The sequence below is a fragment of the Athene cunicularia genome (assembly GCF_003259725.1).
Source record: "Athene cunicularia isolate RWA chromosome 14 unlocalized genomic scaffold, athCun1 chr14_part1, whole genome shotgun sequence".
NCBI lineage: Eukaryota > Metazoa > Chordata > Aves > Strigiformes > Strigidae > Athene > Athene cunicularia.
This window is the reverse complement of record NW_020799118.1, coordinates 16,674,239-16,695,485: the sequence shown is the minus strand read 5'-3', so window position 1 is coordinate 16,695,485 and position 21,247 is coordinate 16,674,239.

Genomic DNA, 21,247 nt, shown 5'->3' with positions numbered 1-21,247 from the left:
GAGGAGAGGAGAGGAGAGGAGAGGAGAGGAGAGGAGAGGAGAGGAGAGGAGAGGAGAGGAGAGGAGAGGAGAGGAGAGGAGAGGAGAGGAGAGGAGAGGAGAGGAGAGGAGAGGAGAGGAGAGGAGAGGAGAGGAGAGGAGAGGAGAGGAGAGGAGAGGAGAGGAGAGGAGAGGAGAGGAGAGGAGAGGAGAGGAGAGGAGAGGAGAGGAGAGGAGAGGAGAGGAGAGGAGAGGAGAGGAGAGGAGAGGAGAGGAGAGGAGAGGAGAGGAGAGGAGAGGAGAGGAGAGGAGAGGAGAGGAGAGGAGAGGAGAGGAGAGGAGAGGAGAGGAGAGGAGAGGAGAGGAGAGGAGAGGAGAGGAGAGGAGAGGAGAGGAGAGGAGAGGAGAGGAGAGGAGAGGAGAGGAGAGGAGAGGAGAGGAGAGGAGAGGAGAGGAGAGGAGAGGAGAGGAGAGGAGAGGAGAGGAGAGGAGAGGAGAGGAGAGGAGAGGAGAGGAGAGGAGAGGAGAGGAGAGGAGAGGAGAGGAGAGGAGAGGAGAGGAGAGGAGAGGAGAGGAGAGGAGAGGAGAGGAGAGGAGAGGAGAGGAGAGGAGAGGAGAGGAGAGGAGAGGAGAGGAGAGGAGAGGAGAGGAGAGGAGAGGAGAGGAGAGGAGAGGAGAGGAGAGGAGAGGAGAGGAGAGGAGAGGAGAGGAGAGGAGAGGAGAGGAGAGGAGAGGAGAGGAGAGGAGAGGAGAGGAGAGGAGAGGAGAGGAGAGGAGAGGAGAGGAGAGGAGAGGAGAGGAGAGGAGAGGAGAGGAGAGGAGAGGAGAGGAGAGGAGAGGAGAGGAGAGGAGAGGAGAGGAGAGGAGAGGAGAGGAGAGGAGAGGAGAGGAGAGGAGAGGAGAGGAGAGGAGAGGAGAGGAGAGGAGAGGAGAGGAGAGGAGAGGAGAGGAGAGGAGAGGAGAGGAGAGGAGAGGAGAGGAGAGGAGAGGAGAGGAGAGGAGAGGAGAGGAGAGGAGAGGAGAGGAGAGGAGAGGAGAGGAGAGGAGAGGAGAGGAGAAAACACAGCTCCCAGCCAGATGTCCTTTGTATCTTTTGGGTTTTTCTATTGCTTTCTGTTTGCTTCTTTTAAGTTTTCCAGACTCTCTTTATGCTTGAGAAATTATGCTGATGGGCTGGCATGGCAAGTATGAAGAATGGCTTGGGTCTGACAAGACAAAAGCATTAATTTTCACTTAAGGAACAAAAAAACCCCAACTGACTAATTGACGGTGCACCAGGATTTCATCAGAGATATGTTTGGTTTTTTTTTTTTTCCAGTAGAAATACATTACTCTGCTCTCATCAGTGTGTCTAAAGGAGTAGTTCCCAAAGTATGCCATGGCAAGTGGTTGGCAGGGGTCCATGGAGCAGCCTCCCGCAGCAGCTCATGGGCTCGTCGGTTCCCTGCAGTCTGCTGCAAGCAGGAGGAATTCAGAGGCTGAGAGCGGTTGGCTGGCCCCAAAACTCGGTGAAGTCGAGGGAGACAGCAAAGCTCAGGCAGCCACCTGGGGCTGGTTGTGACTCAGCATGCACCTCTGTGCCATGGAGATCGGGGCAGGACTCGGGTATCTCCAGGTGGCTGGATTCCACTGGGGCAAAAATGTCACCATAAGGGTCAAATGAATGGGACACAGGGACACACAAACACACAGAGTGTTTCTCATTTTCATCATCGACCTACTCAAGTGTATTTTCCGTAAGCAGTTCAGTAGTCCCAGTACTAATGAAGTTATTTATCAGCTCACAGGCTTCTCTTCCCATCCCATCAGGATGAGATCAGGAATGGGATAGGAAGAGAAATGAAATGGCAAGAAAGGTGGCTCCAGCCACCTTCTGCTTTTGGAGCTTAAATCTGTGCAGGTCTGACGTCTGCCCTGTTCACCCCCAGCTCCCTACTCCACAGCCACGGGCCACCAGCCCTGACAAAACCCCCTTGGCTGCCCAGTGCTGCCCTTTCCCAGTGGGACCCCGGAAGAGCATCTTTCAAAGGTCTCCTGAGAGCAGCCGAGATAACAGTGCCGAGGTGGAACATCACAGCAGTGCTCCTGGGAGCTCAGCACTTACCCTGCACTGAGTTCGGATGTGCCAAAGAGCTAGTGGGAAAGAAAAAACACCACTGAAGCTCCGGGAAAGGGATTACTTGTGTCTCACAAATAAATTTTCTTTATACCAGGTAGGCTGGTTTTGCTATTCTGAGCTTCCTGATAACCTTTTTTGTCCTTATCATGAGATATTTTTCTGCTTTTCAAGCTCCTCATGACTTTCTTCCTCTTGGCACCACAGTGTTGTGCCCCATCCCTCACTGCCTCACCCATTTATTATCCAAACAAATTTCCTGCTGTACACCTGGCCCCGTATCTCCCTGTTTTCTTGCAGCTGTACCTTACAGTCCCCATCAGCTGCTTGGAGTTCATCCTTTGACGCTTGCAGCCTATCACCATTAAATGTGAAGAAGTCCAAGGTGGGGTTTTCCTCCCTCTTCTCTTCTAACCTGGGGTTGTTTACATCCAATTTGCTGTGGCCTGTAGCTTAGACAACTGGGATGGGTGATGCCTAGGGTGGTGGACAAGACTGCACTGAGCAAAAGGTCTGGTTGGTCTCTATCCATTCATAGTGACTATAACACTTGCTGCCTGATGGACTGCATTGACTAGGCTGGTGTCCTCTGCACAGCTCCTTCTGGGCAGGTGTTGGCATTGCAGGAAGTAAAAAGGAGGGTTGTTTCACTGCAGCTATCAGCAGTTTTGTTGACATTTGCCCTGTAAATATTCATTCCCATTAATCAGTTGTTGTGGCCCAGCGCTCGCGGACAGATCTCACCCTCCAGTGAGGGAATCTGCAGAAGAAAAGTCCCTGGTGGAGCAGTTTGACCTTCCTGACCCCCTCCAGCCCGAAGTGCCCATGCACAGCCTTGGCAGAAACTAGGATGTCAGGATGGAGTCTTTGAAAACTTGCCAGGGTGAGCTTTCCTCTCCCAGGGGAGCCGCAGGAACGCTCCTCAGCGGAGAGACCAGGAATGATCCCTGGACACCTGCCAATGTTAAAAAACAACAACATGGAGCTCTGAGATTTCTACCCACTTGGCATACATCTGTCACCACATGTGTTGACACAGAGCAATGCTGCCACGTCATGTTGTACGTGGCAGTCATTGTCAACACCAGCCCAAGGCAGAGAGAACTGCTCAGAGCAGCTATTTTTTGAAAATGTCCCGAATAAAAGAGCTAGAGCATGCCTTGGGGACATGGCCCACCACTAAATGTGACCATGCCGGGGAGCAGCTCTGCCTCAGGGACCCCCGAGCCCCCTCCAGGGATGATGCATTGCTTCCAGTGTAAATCAAACCCAAATGACCAGCCCTAGGCCCACCTGGTGACACAAGACATTGCCAAATTTGCCACCCCTTCCTTTCCACTCTGATGAGCTCTGCTTTTGCCCTGTGCCTCTCTGAAATGCAAGGAGACCTGGCAGCCTGTGATGGGAACTCTTGCCACGTAGATGAACAGGTCAAGCCACAGCCCTGCACAATGCACCCAGCCATTGCCCAATGAAGCTACAAGGAATATCTTCCAATTCCAGCCAGACCAAAGATCCAGCTACAGCCCTTCCCCAGCCCACTCCTCATGCATCTCTTCTTGCAAACGTCCATCCCCCAGCACTTTCCTTTTGCTGCCTCTTCTAGCTCACCCCAAACACTCTCCTTCCCGTATGTCCCTGGCAGGCTGAGACCCAGTCCCAGCCTACCCTCGGACCCCTTCCTCAAGCCAACATGCTCCAGGCTCTAGACTGGTTGGAAGCTCATGTCCCACTGCAGTGAACTTGAGGCCAAAGGAAGCACCGCAGCAATGATGTTCCCAGGGACAGCAAGTTGTGGCTGCAAATGCTGTGTGATGGGTAAATAACCCAAGGGAGCTCCAGCTCAGGTGGCAGCCAGGACAGGGATCAGCACTGGCAGCAAAATTCCCCCCCTGAGGCACACAGGGAGTACTTGGGTGGTTGCTACCTGCACTCAGCTCCACAGAGGATGAATTGCTGCTGCACCAACTAATACACCACTACCCCAGGGCACCTCCGTGCTGAGGTTCCAAGGGACGCGAGTGACCTGCCACACTACCTCTGAAGCCCAGCTCTTCTCTCCAGCCTGGTACCCTAATCACACACTGTCCTTCCCTGGCAGCTGGGACCCTGCTGCAGGGCTTTTTCTTGGGAGTTGCACTGAAGGCAAACATGCATGGATGAAATTTTTTCCATCTTCTTGTTTTTTTCATCTTCAAGGTTTTTTGATCTCCAAGAATTTTTAATCTTTGATTTTTTCGTCTTCAAGGGTTGCCCCAGTGGGTGGCCTCAGGAGACAACTTGCTCCCATAACCATGCTGTGATGCTGTCATGCATGTGGGACAACCTTGACAGCTGACACAGTGGGCAGCTCGTGCCCCTCTCTCCAGAACAATGCAGGGGCTCGGAGCACCTTGCTCCAAGCTTGACCCATCTGCACAGCCTTTGCTGGGTCTTTCTTAGAGACCCACTTTGACCTGCTCACCAGCTTTGAGGAACTACATTCCAGAGAGTCGCCCAAGAAGAAGCACCTCTTCCTGCTAGCACAGCCCACACCGAGCAGGACATGGCCATCGGAGGAGAGCGGGGCTAGGAGGGTCAGACAGCTTAAATCACCGGGAGTTAGGGAACCTCAGTGTATTTGAGAAGTCAGGCCCATCACCCACTTAGCTGAGATCTGTGGAAGCCAAAGCAATCCTAGGAGTGTGTGTGCAAGGTCTGATACTGCCAAAGCCTGGTACTTCTCCTGTGCAACAAGGGGCAAGGGCCAATCAGAGAGAAGGTCCATGGGTTTGCTTCCTCCTGTTTCATGTAGCTCCAGAAGGGACATTTCTAGCTACAGTGACATGGGTCCCTGCCCAAGAGAAGCTAATGGAAGGCAGCAGGAGGCATGGGCTGACACAGGATGGAAAAGAGGATCCTATGTCGGCATGTGGCCTTGAGCTTACCCTGAGCAAGGCACTTGCTGTGGAGATCTCCCATACACCTCTCCCTCCGATCCATACCTCCTGCCCCACAACACGAGCTGAGCTGGGTCCCCACTGACTGTGGGAGGGACAGCTTCCTTTTGTCTTTAAATCCCAGGGAACCCAGTGTCTGGGCTGAGCTTAGCCCCTGAGTTAGCCCTGAGATGCCTCGTGCTGTGGTGAAGTCAGCCCCAAAGCCAGGAGGGGCAGAGCAGTGGTGCTGGTGTTCAGGTGATTCTCCTCATGCAAGAGATTTCTTTTTACCCTGGAACACTTCATGCACAGTCTAACGGGGGACCCTAGTGCCAGCTTAGAGCATTCTCTGAGCTCAGTGCTGGAGGTTGCAGCAGCTCTGATCTGCAGCTTCTCAACCAAGCGTGTGCATCCAGCTGCCTTCTGACTCCAGTTTCCTTCCACAGACTTATTACTGGGCAGCCAGGAAACTTGCTGCTGTGGATGCTCCCCCTGGCATTTCTCACTCCAGTCTGTAAATTCAATTTGTTTCAGCCATGGAAGACAAGGTAATATATTTGACAAAGATCTCTGAACACAAGACACACAGCAGCCTCCCAGATTTCCTGAGTGAAGTCTGGAAATCCTGCTACCTGGTTCAAAACCTGTGGGAACTACAGCTTTCCAGCTTTCTGTAGGCTTTGGTCAGCCCCCTGGGGGAGTTTATATTGCACCCATGCAGCTTTCTCTCATCTGTGTTCTGCCAGTGTATTTGTTTTATCTTGATTCGGTTCCAGCTTCACTTGTCCCTAAGATGCTGCAGAGATGTGGAGGGATAAACATGGGGCTGGGTGACTCAGGAACCCCACAGGAGGGGAGCAGGCAGAACCAGAGGGTGAGTGCCAAATCCTCCCCAAATTCCTGTTTGAAAAAGCCTGTCTGTGAACAATAATTCAACATAATAGCGTCATTTCTGACTGGTTGTAACTCTCCCTTCAGACCCTGAAGAGTGTGGAGACCAGGAGGAAGGCAGCTGTTGTGGGGTGGAGGGCACAAGCATCCCGGAGCACGGCCCATCGAGGGCAGGCAGGAGCAGGCAGGGGAGGGCTTGCAGGACCACAGCACATCCCAGTGCCTGCGAAGGGCTCCTCACCCAAAGGCTGCTCCAGACCTGGGCAGCTTGGTGGGGAGCTCTGGCTCTGCATTCAGGACCTGTACACATGGCTGTGGCGTGCTCAGGATTTGGCCCTCCCTGGGGCTCAGGCTGTGCTTCTTGTGCTGTAGCCTGAGCTGGGCTTCACTGCCCTCCCCCGGGACACACAGCATGGCTCGCAGGGCTGAGAACCTGAGAAGGCATTTGCATTTTGCCCAGATTTTCCCAGTTAATCGGGACCCTTCAGTCTAGTCGCTTGCTTATTTTTTTAAAGCAATGAAAGAGATTTCCCAAATCCAGCCGGCTCTAAGATTACACACAGGCAGAGACACCATCAGTCTCTGTCAGTCATTCCCTCCAGCCAGAAAGTTAGTGTAAAGGAGTTCAAATGCACGAGCGGTGGAGCTGAGCCTGGCTCCACTCGCTCTCCCATCCCATGCAGACCTTCGTGGGTACAAGAAGCTGCTGTTATGACCTGGGGTGTTTTGCTCCTGCTCGCCCCATGCAAATGCTTGCAAAAGATGCTGTGCAATGAGGATTCACATCTAGAAGCTTGTGGGTCTTTTATCAGCCCCAGAGGGGACCACAAAGGGAGCAAGAGAAATGTTCTTGGTACAGCTGACACTTTGACATGGCCTTTGTCCTGATGGACGTTTCAGAGGGCGGCAGCAAAGAAGAGGGAAGGAATAACATCAAGCCAGGGAGAGCTGTGAAAAGTCTGCTACAGTGTGAGGACGGGCCTTCAGTGCCTTTTCTCCTAGGTGAGAAATCTCTCCTGTTCATGCCATCCAGGCTGGGCCCTCCATGGGCTATAGACCTCACCAGGATAAACAGGGATTTCTTCATCAGAAACTGGTAAAGAAACCAAAAGCCTGGGATCATCACCCTCAGAGCCCTCCGAGCTGGGGGTCTCATTAGGGAACAGATGCTGGCAGGCAGAGAGGACAGCACCTGTCTGTGCAGTGGCCAGAGGAGGGGAAGCCCAGCGCCCTCCCAGTTCCTGCGGCATCCCTCAGACGCAGGGTGTCCGCCACACCCCTGGTTCAGTGAGCAGCGGAGGTCACTTGCTCAGCCCCTGCCTGTGGAGCCAGCTGTTGTGGGATGGCACGGGGGCCAGGGCACAGGCACCAGTTGCAAGAGGCTGGGAGTGAACTGGAGAGGGACAACACCCTTGTAAGTGGGCTTTCCCTCAGCATGTGCACAGGGCGCCCAGCTCTGCTTCACCAACTGGGCAGAAACGCCCACAGGAATTATTTTATGTTTTGATGTCTGAATGAAACCTTTTCAGACTTTTCCTTTTCTTAGATGAAACAGTATGCTTAATTTGATCTAAATTCAGGACAAGTCTTGATTACTCAGAATCTGCATTTAACAAAAAAAGCAATAAACTATTCATCTAAAAAATTACATTGAGCACCATCCAGACCTTTGTGCTCCAGCACCTGGCTGCCTGTGTGATTTGGAGAGTGAAGGTGAGGAAGGGGTACAAGGAGGTGACCAGTTACGGCACACTGCATCTGGGGGCTTGTGCTGGCAGGGCAGGCATCTGCAGGCAGGGTAGTGTGGACAGAGAGGACGTGAGCTCCTTGCTGGAGAGCAGTGAGGAAGGCAGCACTTGCCGCACAAGAGCATCCTGCCCTTCCCTCCACACTGATGTGAAGCCCAGACCTGAAGCTGCTCCAGGTCACAGCAGGGGCTTGGCAGTTTTTGTCCAGTGAGCCAGTGATTTATTGACCTCCTGCGCCAAAAGACATTCCTCATTATTCAAGTCAACTTGAATTATCCAAGTCAACTTACAGTTGGGCTTCTCAGTGCCTTCAGACTTCCACAGTCCTTGTTCCATCACCTCCTAGTCACTGCTAGGGCTCCTGCTGTGTTCTTGCATTCTTGACTCCTGCACAAAGCCAGAAGTAATAGTAGCACAAATAAGAGACAACACAAACCTGACTTGCACCTGTGCCAGGAGGTATGTAGCACTGACTGGGACCTGGCTGGAGACTGGCTGTGCATGAGCCTCGCTGGAGCCAGGCTTTGTGGACACACTAAATGGGATAATCTGCTAAAATGAAATATCTTATCCTGTAGCTCATCACTTTGTCTGTCATGTTTTGTAACTCCAGCTTAGCTGGAAAGATTTGGACACTGGTTATTCAAGCAGTACTTTTTATATGTTGGCATGCCCCCTTTACTCACAAGAGATTAAAATTAGAAACACTAGGTAGCAATGTTAAAGAGGAGTGTCTACATCAGTGTTAATCAATCCCTGAAGATCCCCATTGCTGCACTCTTCAGGGCAGTCCCATTCCGGGGCAACACAGCAGGAGATGCTCCAAGTTTCCTCCACGACAGCTCTGGTGAGCCCTGGTGCAGGCTCCAGCACCACTGCAGCCCTTCCATGTCTCTTCTTGTGACCCTGCTTTGCTTCATGATTTCACTCTGGTGTCATACACCCACCAACTCCTTGCCCCAAGCTTCATGCTTCCAACTGTTGAGTTGCCCAAGGAACCCTATTGCCCACAAATCCCTTGAGATCTCTCTCCTTGGCCCTGTACAGGTCTCCCAGATCCTCTCCCCACTGCAGCAGGCTGGCGGGGAGCATCACCCAGCTCAGCCTCTCCATCCCTGCTAGGCACAGGCATCCTGCTCGCCTTAAACTCCCCGTGCTTTCCACCAAGGTCAGCCCTGGATGTGTGCCTCCAAAGACTTCTCCAGCTAAAAGGACACCAGACATGGGAGTCCCAGCATTTTGCTGACTAATTTCCACTGGAATCAGGAAGCTGAGGTTACAGGGAGAAGTTATGAATGAAACGAGCTGGCCCTGGGTTCCATGCAGACCAAAGGCATTACTATCCTACGCGATGTGTAATTAAATTGTGGACTTCATTGCCACAGGATGCCACACAGGCCAAAAATACACACGGCTTTGAAATGAGATTAGACAAATTCACTGAGGGCAGACTCCGTGGTGGCTATTACATGGGACGGCACGCATACCGCTCCTGGCTCAGGAAGTCACTAAGGCACCAATTGCTAGAAAATGGAAGGGTATTGCAAGGGCAGATCCCCTGCCTCTATCTGCCTTCAATTTGTCATCATCACTAGCTGGGATAGAGCTACCTCAGCTGACCCAGGACCCGCTGCAGCCTTCTCTGCCGCTCTCTGCCACTGTATTCACAGATGCCTTGTGCAAATGATGGCACCCTGCAGAGGTGGGAGTTTTGAGGACCTTGGCATCCTGCCCCATCCTAGCCATGTGCTTTCCTGCATCACCTCACCCTCCAAGCAGCCTCTACCAAACCAACCCTCTGAAAACAGGGCTTGAAACCCTCCTCACTGCACATGACTGCCCAGAGATGCTGCTGATGCAAGGCTGGTGGCTCCTGCCCTTCTGTGCCCGGACTTGTTCACAAGACCATGAACCCTTTGAGCTTGTGCTTTGCTCACACACTGAGGAACTCCTGGGATGGATGAGCACCAAGCCAAACTGCTGGGCTGTCCTCCCTCCCTGCCCAGCCAGGAGTGGTACTGCTGAGCAGTTGCTCTTCCCAACTCCCAGCAATAAAATCTCTGGCTCTGCAGGCTTCTCACCAGCAGCTCTGAGGTGCTCCTGGTGAAGAACTGATGCCTGGTGCTCTGTCACAGCCTGGGATGAGACCACTGCCCAGCTTGTCAGGCTCCCGGGGCAGCCAATCCAGCCGTGTCATGGAGTGAATGGTGGGGCTGTGGTCACAGCAGCAGGCAGCCACCTTGCGCTGCAGTGTGTGCCCTGGATTGTGCTGCCACTCACCTCCATCCCTGCGGGCCTCTCTCCTTGCACACCTCAGGGATCTCTCATCCCTTGTCTTTCCCAGCGCTCTGTCCTGTTCCCTACACACTGAAGGTTTTTCATGTGTGTTGGACCACAGTGGTTCAGTGTCAGGAGTCTCTCTCTGCCCTGGGTTCCTTTGACTGGAGTCTCCACTCTTGACCCCTTTTACTGTGTATCTCTACAGCATCCCCTGTCAAGGAGTCCACAATTTAGCTCCATACTGTGTCAGACAGTAATGCCTTGTTAGTGTCTCCATCGCCCCACGTCAAGGGCTACTCTGATTTCTCTACTTCTGCTTAACTAGTTGCACCCTCTAGTCTGGCACTTGTTATTGTGCCTTTGGTCAGGTTTGGGATGCTGGGCAAGGAGCGTGGGAGCAGGTGCTGGGTGGACCGGACATTGCTGCTTGTGATTACAGTGGACTGGTGGTAATAGTTCAAACCAGTTTGCCCAGCAGCCAGCCTGCTGCTGGGTTGGTCACAGTGCCATGCATATCAGCAGGCGGATGCATGGACGGGGCAGAGCCACGGCATGCAGCCTCCTTGCTGGGGTGTTTCCTTCACCCTCCCTTGCAAGAGCATGAAGGTCTGGGTCCTGTACAGAAGGAGAAAGAATAAAATTCTGGTAAAGACTTTGTCTTTGGGGGTTGTTTTTGGTTTTTGATAGATTATAAGAAAAAAAAAAAAAAAGGAGAAATTGGTAGGACACTGTCTTGAGGAATAAGGTCCAAAGCTTAGAGGAGCTGATGAAGGAACTGTGGGGATAATACTGGGCTTTATATAAACCCCAGGAAAGGGACGATGCACACACAGAATCCTGGCTTGTGTGTGTCATTTTGGAGACATGAAGTGTTCTTACATTAAACAGAGGGCAGCTGGAGAAGTGTGGTTTGAGAGTATTGGTGAAAACATCCAATACTGAAGAAACTGTGCTAAAAGGCATGAGCAACTGTATGGCCTGCATGTGCCTGCACTGCTCGCAGGCTTGTCCTCTGTGGCTGCCCCTACGACACTGCCTGAAAACAGTTGGCCCTAGTACAGGGAGGCCTTCAGCCACTGTGTAAAGGTGTTTAAAGCAGGAAGGATGTAAGTGGTGTAAGCAGAGAAGCAGCACTGTCAAGATGCAAGACATGTGGGGCTGGTCCTCATCCTGCAAACCTGGCTTGCAGATACCAGGCACATGGAAAAGCTGTGGCAACTGAGCTGAACACAGCTTAGCACGCTGGCTGGCACTTCCCCACCACAGCCCGATATCACAGACAACACAGGCAGCCTGAGCTTTGGAAAACCTTTAGCTGAAGTAAAGCAGGAGCACAGCTGCTGGAGCAGTCGTTACTCCATGAACATGAGTGATGGCAGAAGCCTCATGGCCATTGCTCGGAATAGTTTTCCCAGCTCTCCTCTTTTGGGCAAGGCTTGCACATGATATTTGGAGGCAGGAGAGGTAAGTATCTGGCACCCAAGGGGCAGGAGAGCAGTGCATAAGAAAGCAGATGCTGAGATGGGCGTGGGGCCACATACAGGTGATGCCCATGGTACAGGAGCATTTCAGGCTCTGGATGTTGGTGGGACACATGAGGACCACAGGGCAGCCTTGGTCGAGTTATCAGAGCAGATGGAGATCAGGAAAAGTGGCTAATGTGTTTTGCTGCTCTCTTTCCCTTCCACCTTTCAGTTGCTCATTTTATTTTTTCTTCTTTTCAAAGGCACGACTTTTAATTTGCTTAAAAATAATAATTCTGTCCTCTCAGCTCCTCCACAAGCCTATGCTCTTTCTGGACTCTACTCACCCCTCTCCTGCCTCATCTCCATCCTGCTTTCCCCCATTACATGCTCCCCCCTCATCCTCACTGCTGTCCCTCCTCCCACCGCCTGCATCCCTCCAGCCCTCTCCCAGCCGCCCTGCCCCGCTCCGGGGCTGCGGGCTCTGCACACCCGCCCCTGCCCCCTTCCCAGGCCCGGAGGTACAAATGATTAGATTTTCAGCCCAATTAAGGCAGGCTGTCTCCTGGCTGGGACAGAAAAGGTTGGCTCTGGAAGGTGGGAAACAAGCTTTGACAGGTCCTGGCGTCCCCAGCGCCCTCCGATGGCTTTGCCTGCTGGGCTCCTTTGTGCTGCTCCAGGAGCAGGGCCAGGGCTCAGCTGGGGGTGCATGAGGGTCTCCTCTCGCCCCTCCTCTTCCCCAGCCTAGCAAAAAGAATAGCTAATTAAGAGGTCTAAACGCAGGCAAAACTAATTCCCTATTCAGAGCTCTGACGGGCAGTGGAGAGGGAGGGGGAAGGCGGCAGGCTGTGAGCTGGAGAGTGTGGCATCATCTTCTGCAAGAGCCGGACCTGGGGGAGCAGGTTAACCCTCTCCTCCCTGTCCTCCGGGGGCGAGCAGGGTGAGACACCTCATCCCGTGTCCCTCACGCACCAGGGCAGGGCCCTGGGGTCCCCCTGCAGTAGTGATGCTCAGCCATGCATGCTGCAGCTCCTGCTCCGCAGCACTGTCTTGGCCCAGGGCTGGCTCCATCTTGCTCAGAGTCTGTGAGGAGAAGCTTCTGCCACAGGCTCTCAACCCGGTCGCCCTCCCCTGCCACACACAGGTAGCATCAAAAGGCCTTACTCGTACCCAGCAGCACCATGGCATCCCTGTGAGCCCCCAGGCAGCCCCTCTGTCCCTGTCCTGGTGCCATGCCCGTGAGCCCGCTGCTGCCTGTTCCTGGTCCGAGCCTTGAGCCGTGAGCAGCCTCCAAAGACAGCTGGGGCCAGGCCTGAAGAGCTCAGCATCCTTCTTGTGCCTGGATCCTACAGCCCAGGGTCCAGCCCCACGTGATGCCATGATACCACGGAGGGAGTCTGGCTGCCTGTTCCATCCAGCCCTGCCCCTGCTCCTGCTCCCGCTGCCCAGTGCAGGAGGCCTGAACAGGGCATGTTGCCTTTCCCTGTGTTCCGCAGTACAAACCAAGTCCAGCACAAGCACTCTTACCTGGGTCCAAGTAGTCGAGCTTTAGGGAAATGGAGGTAAAGGGCTGAGGCTGCTGTAGGGTGAGGCTGCACTGGAAGTGGAGCCAGGCAGCTTGGCTAGCCCAAGGGGATGCTGCTGGGATTTAATTTGCTTTGCTTTAAACAAAAGGAACCGCATCCACCCAGACGATATTGAGGTGCATAAAGAGAGGTGAAGCAGTCCTCAGCACCCATGCAGGGAAGATACAGCCTTTCATTTTCTACAGGTACAGATCAATCTGTCTGTGCAAAGCCATCTTCCTGTGCAGCCCTGAGGCTGGGCCGGTGAGCCATGACCCGTGCATAGCCCGTGCATGCTCCGCAGCTAGCATCAGGCAAAGCTTTGGGGCTGCTCCAGGTCCCCATGCAGAGGCACAAGGCACAGGAAGGAGCAGGATTTTCTTGCCTAAAAAATGTCTCCCAGAAAACTCTATCCCCTTGGTTCATTGACTGTGTGGGACCTGAGCTTCCTGGAGACTGGGGTCCTCACTGGACTAAAGGTATCTTCAAACAGCTGAGAGAGGAGATGGTAGATGATAGCCTGAGGGTCACAGCTACTTCTGCATTCAGCGATATCTCCCTTCCCTCCCTCCAGCTCCTGCCAGATACATCTGGATGCACATCCAAGTGAGGATATCGCCATTCCAGGTATCCTCAGACACCCAGCCTCCTGCTCCAGAGGCTGGACACTCACCCAGTATGGACCAGCAAAACTTTGCTCTCTCCAGGACAGCATCAATTCATGCCAAAGATCTGGTTATCTAGTCCTAAAAATCCAGCTGCTTTTCTCAGAGCCCAGTCTGCTCTGCTGTGTATGGCACACTCAGTAGCCTGTTTTTCTCAGCAAGCATGATGCATGTTGCTGCAGGGCAATGCCTCTCCTGCAGCAGGACTGCATGCTGCCCACTGAGCCTCTCCTTCCCTGGTAGTGCCTGAAGGCAGAGAGTGTGCACAGGGTCTTCTGTGTCCCCACTGATGCAGGACACTGATGCCATCTGCACTGACATTGAGTCCGGTGGGCAGTGGCAGGTGATGAACGTGCAGCCCCAGTCCGTCCCCTCCTCCAGAGGTTATCTCTAGAGGGATGAGTGAACTCCACAATAATTAGCCTCCTAGCATGAATCACTGCCCTGTTGGGAGTGATCAACGGTGCCAAAGAGCAATCCAAAAGCTTTTGGCTGCCAGAGAGTTGGGAACATTCAGGCCTAACTGTGGTTAGGAGGAGACTGGAGTCTCCAGAGTTTCCCAGCCTACTGTCAGATGACCGGCCTCTCCCAGCCCTGCTCAGGAGAAGCTGTGCTTCTTCCCCCCTGGCCAGGTCTCTGGAGGAGCTAGAAGGAGCCAAGGACTGGTGCAGGAGGTGCAAAGGGTATCCCGGAGCCTTGTCCCCAGCACACCTCACCTTCTGAAAGGCACAGTGGGAGCAGGACTCTGCTCTGAGCAGCAGACCAGGCTGCAACGGCTGTTCTCATCACAAGCTGTTCAAGCCTCCTTGTGCTTCCCTGCTCACGCTGGTGCACACCAAGTCAGTGTCTTGAGAGGCTGCTGCAAGCTGAGTGCCTATTCCTGCCCAGCTTTGCTCTGCCCTAGGAAGGATTTTCCCAAGAGTTCCAGTAGCTTCCTGGGATTCTCTATTTAAAAAAAGCTCAACATGGTCTTGCCCTGCCTTTAAGTAAAGCACGGATTGCAATTTTACTTGTCTCTTCTGAAGGAAGCTCTCATCTAGCAAGTGTTGAGCAATCAAGTCTCATACTACTATCAATTACGGTTTCTTGTACTTCAAGCTGTATTCACCGACACCACCCAAGATAATGTCCACCCTGGGCCACGTGACCCACATACTCCCAGCCAGCAAGAGGGCCTGCTGTAAATCTCCTTCCGCCTAAAGAGACAAGACAGATAGAGGGTGGGGGGAGAAACCCAGCTCTCTATTTTTCATTAAAACGGAATTATTTTCTTTAAAAGAAACTGGGGGAAAAAGCATCAAGAAAAATCTGGAGAATATCCATGAGGTTTTACGACGTCATGTCTTTCAAAGAGATTCCACAGAAAATATTAGCAGCCAAGTGCCTTCATACTGCCAGAGAGCTGGGAGAGATGGCTCTGGGTGATGTTGTGTCTTGAAACCTTTGGGTGACTTGACCTGAAGCAGGAAGAGGGATTCAGAAAAGAAGCAGAAATGCCAACTAACATCTCCAGCCCAGCTTTCCCCAGGCCAGCTGGGGTGTCCAGCTGGCCAAGGGGAGCTGGGTACCCTCATCCCAAGCCAAAGGGTGTATCTGCCAAAGGGGAGCATGCAAGTCGGGGCAGTGGGAAGGGATGCTCAGGGCCTCTCAACAGAAACAGCCCTCTTCCTGCTCAGGCTCTGTGGTGTGGCCATTTCCTTGGTCTGGGCCCCAATTAAAAGAGCCAAATGGAAAGGGCCGGAGAGAAAGAGTGAAAGAAACAACATTTCCTGCCTGAGGAGATTAACTCTCCAAATTACATGTGAACAGAGGGGGAGGCGAGAGGGGAAAAGGAAACCCAGCTTCCACCCCAATAAAAGCCAGTTCATTTAATAAAGGAGGAGCGAGGAGGGGGAAGGTGGCTGAAAGAAAATGAGGCTGGGGGGTGTGGAATTAGCCTTGTCAAACAAGGGGCTTTGCTGTCCCAGAACTACTTTATTGTTCCAATTTTTCATGCTTACTTAGCTCTCAATGCTGCACAAGACAACAGCTCATTATCGGGGGGGGGGGACGGGGACGGGGACGGGATGGACACGGCTGCAGCAGTGGTGAGAAGTGGAAAGGAAATAAAATTTTTAAAAAAGGAGTCCTTTCCCTGGGGCTTCAGCCTCTCCCCCCTGCGTAGAGCTGCAGACGTCGTGGCTGGGAGGAGCGGGGCATTGCTGAGCCGGGAAAAAGGGTTTTCCACAACCTTTGGCACCAGCACTGGGACAAAAGCAGTTGACCCTGAAATGCCATCTTACGGCCCGGGGAGGGGGATGGAAGGGTGACCGAGGGTGACGAGGAGGGGTCCCCCATCTCCCTGATGCTCCTGAAGCCTGTCCCAGTGGCTGCTGAGGGAAGAGGGGCTGAAGCAGGGCGGAAGCAGCCAGGAATGCCGGGACAAAGCCTTCTCTGCCCCATGGCCAGGCTGCCACGTCCTTACAGATCAGCCGGCCAAGGCACATCTGTGGCATCACTGTGTACTAAACAACATCTGCTCTGACTCTGGAAAGCGACTTTCAACCTCCTCCTGGGGCTCCTTGTTTGTTTTCTCCCCAGGATTTTCCTGATCAGATTGGCTTGGCTTACAAAGCCAAACTCACGCCCGAAAGGGTATCAGGATGTTTGTGGGTAGGAACGGTACGCTCCATATTAGTGATTCTGCCTTATAAAGCCCTGTTTGCACAGGCTTGCAACTCTCCAAAAAATGCTTCCTTTTAGGATCAGATGATGGGGATGGCTCTAAGAGCTAGTGCCATGAAGCCAGTGCTTTCCACCAAGTCACCTCCCAGCCATACTCTTTGCACCCAACCACAAGATCAGCACTGGGGAATAGGGCAAGCTGGAGGACATGCAGGGGGCTGAGGGATGGAGGACCACCTGAGGGGGGACAAAAGCAGATATGTCCAGGCTGGACAGTTTTCTGTGGTCCTTAGTAGACAATCAGAAAAAAAATAATGCAGGCTGACCTTCCAAATATGTACCATTTGGAGATATCAAGCATCAGCCAAGAGGTGGCAGCCATAGAGGATCAGTTAGGGACATTCCTGGGTCATGAGGATGACAGCTCCAGTCAGGACTTGCTTGACATCTGCAATGGATGGAGAGGTCATTTTATGTTTTTAAACGTGTTCAGCTGCCTACCAACTATCCACAGCTCAATTAATCACTGGGCGACCAAGTACTGCTACGCTGAAGCTGTTCATGAGCACTGAGACCCAGCAGTGCTGTTGTCCACAATAAAATCTGTGAGAGGCTTCCACATATGAAGATGTTGGGCTTGGAGATGACTTGTATTTGCATTTGCATGCTATAGTTTGAGTCACCATTCCTCAGTGGAAGATGGTTAACCCTTCCAAAACAAAAACCTCTGCAAAAAATCATGGATGTTCTCCAAGAATGAAGCCGAAATGTTCCCCCATTCTCCTCAGTGTGCTCAAGTTTTCCAGTTACTGGATGCAGTTCCCGCTTGGGAAGCTGCAAGTCCAGTGCAGTCTGTTCTGGAGCAGGAGTGAGGAGGCCTCAGGACACCCTTAAACTTCAGGGGGTTTCCCGTTTACCAGACACAGTCCATTCAGGTACAGGGTGCCACCAGGAATAGGAAAGTTGCAGAAGCAGTACATCATTTATGATGCCCAGGAAACCTTTGTAGACCAAGAAGCTCCTGATGGACCAACTCCAAATCCACCCTGGCCATGGCAGAGGGTGCACCCAAGCCATGGATACCACCAGGTCCTTTTGCTCTGTGACAAGAGCTGACCTAACTGCTTGGTTCAGAGTGAGCCTTGCTCTCATAGTACTGTGATATGAATCCTGGAATCTTCTCAACTATTCAGAAACAGCTCCTTTTCTCCAAAAATTTGAGGCATGCCTCACTTGGAGAGCTGCATACTGTCCCTCCCACCATGGCAGTGACAGCATGCGGCAACCTCATACTCCGGCTGCAAGCCTGGGGAAAGCCCACCTGATTTTCAAGCTCTAAGAAGGAGGTTGCAGTGGGTGGGTTATAGCCCCAGTGTCACTGCTTTTTCAGAAGTGTCTCAGGTCTTTTTATTCTCAGGAATATTATCACAGCACCTTCCCAAATGTCTGCAGTTGCAAACCGTTTTTCTGAGACAGCAGATGGAGAGTTAACTGGGCAGTTAATGTCACAGTGTCATACACTGGAGTACCTGGAGTGAGTGCTCTTCGCATAGATCCCAGCAGCACACTGCTTGGCTCGTGACAGCAGCGCTGGGATATGTGGCAAACAATTCAATTCAGCTGTCAGAGCTGGAGATTTACCTGGCAAAGATTGCTTTGGCCCTTCTCACATGCCTGCAGCTGGGCCATGCACAGGTTGCAGTGATGGGGCAGGATGGGGCTCTCGCAGGCAGCCAGATCCATGACACCCAGCACAAGGCAAGGGTGTTTGTGAGCAGAAGTGTTGGCTGTGAAGCCCAGTCCCACTGGGTCCTCCCAGCCTGTCTGTCCTGCCTGCAGCATTCCTGGCCTTTGGAGATCTCCCAGTCCCCGAACTGGGCGGGCTGCAGCTGGGCTGATACTTGGCTGAGCCCAGCAGCAGGTGCTCAGTGGGAACAAAAAGCAGCCCCTTGGTCAGATGCTCAGTTCAAGGCAGGGTAGACAGACAGATAGGCTACCTCAAAAGACTAAAGCCAAGCTGAGACCCCACATCACTGCTCAAAACCTTGCAGGATGATAACCCTAACCTCTTCATGAAGAACTGCTCCTCCACAAGTTTTCCCATCCTTTCTCAGGTGTGCTGAGCCTGGGCTGAGCTCCAGAGATGCACGGCCACTTCCACCTGGGGCACAGCGTGGATTTATGCCCATCTGCCTGGGGACTGGCACCTCCTTTTCTCCTCTCTTTCTCCACTCTGCACTCTTCTCCCTCAGCTTTGCCTTCAAACAGTAAGGAACAAATTCCAGGGATTTTGCCTGGGGGCCCACGGAGTGGGGATGCGAGCTGGTCTCCATCTGACTGCGACCGAGTCTCTCCCCCTCACTGGAAATTGAAAGCAGAAGCCATGGAGCAGTGACAAAAATCTGCATTACGTTATGGCAACTGGATTTTTTTTTTTTTGAAGATTTTATAATACATCGTTTTGAAACTCTGCCAGTGATCATCATCAAAGTGAGAGGAGCGCCTTAGAAAGAACAATGGTGGCGGAGGGTGGGGGTGAACAGGGTGGCTGGGTATTGATGTGTAATCCTTTTTAAAGCCAGTTCTAGAGAGAGCATGGGATTTTTTTTTTTTTCCTGAAGCGCAGATACAATTTAGTATGGTAACGGCAGCCAGTAATACCAGAACTCTAGATAGAGGCGCTGGATTGCATTAGGACTGGAGCGCAGTTAACCCCCCCCACGCTGCCTGCCCCCACAGCCCCGGCCCCGGCAGGGCAGGGCAGGCAGCGGGGCAGGGGGAGGAACGGGAAGCGCAGAAGGGTCCAAAACAGAAGCTCAGGAGAGACCAGATGGAGAGGAAAGGAGAGGAGAGGAGAGGAGAGGAGGGAGGAGAGCAGCACGCTGCTGCAGGCAGGGCCAGGGCTCCGGATCCTGCTGGGAATCACAACCCGGAGACATCATCACCTCCAAGGGCAGCAGCTCGGGCGCTGCCAGCGCGGTCTCCTGGGCTCTGCCAGTGCCATGGGCTGCCCGTCTCCTCCTCCATCAAAGCCCAGCCAAGCCGGGGGAAGACTCTCACGGCCCCCAGTGTCTTGACATCAGCCTCTTGGCCCATGGGCCTCCCTCTCTACCCAAGCAGTCATTTTTACTGCCCCTATTTCCCTCACTACAAGGGTTCCTCATTCAAGCCAAGCAAAACACGAGGCCTTTCCCAATCCCTGCCCTGCGATCATCCTCCCACTGTGCAGAAAGAGGGGAATGACAGATCACAGAACACGTCCCAGTGGCAGCAAATGCTGCAAAACCCTGCTGGGTTGGGGGGCTGGGGAGTTAGGGCCCTGGGGTGCTGAGGTTCTCCCTGGAGCCTGAGTCTCTCTTAGGTTCTCTTGGCTTGAAAAAAAGGAAAGAATATCCCCACAAATCAGCCATTCATTGTAATTTTGTTTCAACAGCTGTCAGAAGCACCAGTCATTCTGGACAAACTTGTAAGGATAAAGCTCATTATTTTGGCATCTTTGCAATGTCAAGTAGCCATGCGACTCGCTCAGGTGTGGTGGTACATCATGGGAGATCTGGTTTTACCCCGGCTTGCCTGGCCAGGTGGGAAGAGCCCATCATCCCATGATATCATTTTGCATCACCTGCTGCTGCTCTGGAGTCCAGTGACCTACAAAACACTGGCCCTGCTCATGCTGACTCAGACAAGCTCATCCAGCAGTGTTAAGCTCATCCCTGCCCCACTCCTCACTGGATCTTCAGACTCTTGCTTGCTATGGGAAATCAGGCTGGCAGCTTTCTCATATGCCTTTACCAGCAAAGTCCAACCCTAAGCCATCGCACTCAGGCTTTCTCTCATGTTCGTATCACTGAAGCACAGCTTCCCACACCTTCATCACCACGGTTCATTCTGGGATGGACATATAACGTTTTGTACCACAGTGCCTCCTTCCTCCAAGCGACTCATGAAAAGTCCCCGTTCTCAGTGAGCCCAATGCCAGGCTTCATTGTCTGGCATGCACGGGGGCGGCTTGGCTGAGTCCCACGCACTTGCACCTGGGAGTAGACCCTGTCCTATAAATGTTAGGATGGAGCAGAGCCAGGGGAAGGCAGGCAGAAGGACAGCAGCAGACCCCAAAGCTTCTGAGACTCTGCTGCCATGCCTTCAGAAGATGACAACACACCTGGGCTCACTGAGGTCTGTGCTACCCCAGCTGAATTGTGCAGTGTGCGAGCTGAGGCCACTAGTGTAAAACAGTGTTCACACATCCCAGCTCTTCTGAGTGCTAGGCTGGACAGGAGATGTTCATCTAAGCGTGCTCTGACTATATATCATGCATGTTATGCCTGGATCACCTTCTCCACTCTGCATGTGCAGCAGCCTCTCCAGCCCCACATTCAGGTGCCAGCTCTTTCTTGCCAGATGCAAATGACATTACATAGCAGCAATTGGTCAATTCCTTCATGCCATGGAGAATTGCACTGCCCATCAGAAACTGTAAATCTTCCAAGTAAACTATGGCCCACCTTGTTAGAAGTGACTGATGGCACCAGCTCAGAGCTTCCCAGTTTAGGAGATAGCTTGCTAGCTAACGATGTGCTGATAATTAAGTCCAGTCCTTTCCAAGAAGAGCTTCCCCTACCAGTTAATCCCAACAGCAAATAATGTAGATTGACTTTGTCTTGGTCTGTAAATGCAGGACTGGCCATGACAGCTCTATCCCAAGAGCTCTCTGCTCTCCAGCATGGACGGGTCCCCACTGCACCCCGGGGGCTGGCTGGGTGGGTAGAAGGTGCAAAATGCCTCGGTGAGATGCAAGCTCAGCAGGGGGTCTGGTCACCCCCTTACAAGCTGGTGTGTGTGGGGACAGCCCCAGCTCACCATGTGGGTGTGAAGTTCGAGCGCATTGTGGTGGTCCAGGAAGGCAGAGCTGGGTGCAATAAGGAAGATCAGAAAGTTCAGCTCCCAAACTGTGCCCC